Raw genomic sequence first — 2,636 nt, 5'->3', positions numbered from 1 at the left:
ATACGTCAAGCCCATACGTTAACACAAGACATATCAAATAAATTAAGGCATGAAGACCATAATTATAGCTTTTATTTTCATAGATATATCACCATCCTAACACCTATAATGTATTTTATTATATATGGAATTTAAATGATTACTGCTGCTGCTGCTGCAAAGTCGCTTCAGTCGCGTCCGACTCTGTGCAACCCCACAGATGGCAGCCCACCAGGCTCCCCCATCCCTGGGATTCTCCAGGCAAGAACACTAGAGTGGGTTGCCATTTCCTTCTCCAATGCATGAAAGTGAAAAGTGAAAGTGAAGTCGCTCAGTCATGTCTGACTCTTCACGACCCTATGGACTGCAGCCTACCAGGCTCCTCTGTCCATGGGATTTTCCAGGCAATGATTACTAATATACCCTAAACTGAAAAACATAGTAGCACAAATTAATATAAACCCGATAAACAAAGAAACAAAATAAAGTAAACAAAGATTTATTTAGATAAATGCTTAGGCATTCCAGTTGACTTTGCAGATTTATGTATGGACAGGAATAATGAGGATTCTGTCAACAAAAGGAGAGATTGAGAAAGAGACTCTATCGGGATTCATCATTCTACAGTGTGTTTTAGAATATAGGAATGGTATATTTTATGTCTTTCAATAACAGAAAATAACTCTTGGTTGCCTTCAGAACTTCATGACAAATTGACAGGAAATAAAATTCTTAGATAAATTTACCTTTTGTTTTAATATCGGGTATGTAATTACTTCACTAATAAATTCTTCTCCATAATCTTATGAAGTCCATGATAGTAGTGACTGTGATTATTTTATCTTATTTTTCACCTAAGTTTGTATCTGATATAGAATTAAGTGTAAAATAAATACATTTTAAATTAATAAATGAGCAAATAAGTAATGCAAAGAAATACAGAAAGCCCCTATCTTTATTACTTCATTTTCTTCTAGCATTTACCATTTGAGAAAAGATATCTAAGGAATGGCAAGCTGTGCTCTGTAGAAAATAATCTGTATGTTCTAAGTTCATGTTTACAGGATTTTTAAATCCTCCTTTGAATTTGGTAAAAATATGTCTCTGTGTGAGATTTTTATAGTCTGTAGCATAGGACCACTTTTAGTTGAAACTATTTGGATTCAACATTTAAATACCATACCTTTTTTAAAATGCAAGCATGTCAATCAGTAGTGCAAGATCTTGGGCAAAAATGTGAAGACATTAATAACTAACACAGAGTACTCCCCTTGTACCAGATACTCTTTCAAGGTTTCCATAAAAAAAAAAAAAAAAAAAAAGTGCTCGCTTCGGCAGCACATATACTAAAATTGGAACGATACAGAGAAGATTAGCATGGCCACTGCGCAAGGATGACACGCAAATTCGTGAAGCGTTCCATATTTTTAAAAGAGACACTGATGTATAGAACAGTCTTATGGACTCGGTGGGAGAGGGAGAGGGTGGGAAGATTTGGGAGAATGGCATTGAAACATGTAAAATATCATGTATGAAATGAGCTGCCAGTCCAGGTTCGATGCACAATACTGGATGCTTGGGGCTGGTGCACTGGGACGACCCAGAGGGATGGAATGGGGAGGGAGGAGGGAGGAGGGTTCAGGATGGGGAACACATGTATACCTGTGGTGGATTCATTTTGATATTTGGCAAAACTAATACAGTTATGTAAAGTTTAAAAATAAAATTAAATTAAAAAAAAAAAAAAACCATTTATCCCAAATTAACTCTCTGAAGGTGGGTTAATTATACAGGTGAGGCATCTGAGATAACAAAGGTTAGGGATGTTGTCCAAAGGAAAGGACCATTTGGGCGTGAAGAGATTCTTCTAGATGCTTAAGACAAACATCATCTACATGTATGTAAAATATGTATGCATAGAACAGATGTGCAGAAGAAATTCAGCAGAGGTTACTTTAAGGGGGCACTGGAGGAATAAGGATCTACAGTAAGAGGAGAATTGATGTTTTACCATAAACACATTTGTACAACTTGAAAGGTTTTCTATGTGCATATGCTACACTTTCAGTTTAAAAATAAAAAGAGGGAAAATACTACATATGTTCAGTTTAAGTTACTTACACTCCATTTGGCAAGAGATGTCAAATGAAGGGAGGAAAGACAAGGCCTAAATTGTCAATGTCTTGCTCATGATCTGTCTTGTTTCACAGAGAGTATTTAGGACACTTTATAGATATAAAAAATATGTATTTTATATATGATACAAATAAATCTTTAGGGAAAAATACAATACAAATATAGTTTGTTTATCCTTATTTGAATTGTTTTATACTTAATTCATTTTAAAAGGTTATTGTGAAATATATGTAATATATCCATGCATTAGTAACTTTATTAATAGAATGATTTCACTAGCTACATGTTCTGAGATGCAGAGGCATTTCTTTGAAAACAGCACTGGCTTTTTTAGCCCCACAATTCTAGCCTTGTAATCATTCAATATCAGATCAGTAACAAATCTCATAATCCTCAAAGCTATGCGGAGGTGGTATGATGAGATATTGGTCTAAAATATTGTTTCAGTTGTCAGGAAAAACACTTGTAAGGAGAACTAGTCTATTTGTCTGTTTCAAAATGAGCTTTAAAAAAAAGCTGTA

At 34.6% G+C, this 2,636-nt stretch overlaps 1 non-coding gene across 1 annotated transcript; it reads left to right on the top strand.

Moving 5' to 3' along the window:
* The first annotated feature begins 1,301 nt into the window (after window positions 1-1,301).
* Window positions 1,302-1,408, top strand: LOC112586721. Its single transcript, XR_003111207.2, has one exon. It is a non-coding gene; the product is annotated as a U6 spliceosomal RNA (small nuclear RNA).
* Window positions 1,409-2,636: the final 1,228 nt, after the last annotated feature.

The sequence above is a fragment of the Bubalus bubalis genome, chromosome 8 (genome assembly GCF_019923935.1).
Source record: "Bubalus bubalis isolate 160015118507 breed Murrah chromosome 8, NDDB_SH_1, whole genome shotgun sequence".
NCBI classification, from domain to species: domain Eukaryota; kingdom Metazoa; phylum Chordata; class Mammalia; order Artiodactyla; family Bovidae; genus Bubalus; species Bubalus bubalis.
Note: the sequence above shows the minus strand (reverse complement) of the source record. Positions and strands in the feature narration are given on the sequence as shown.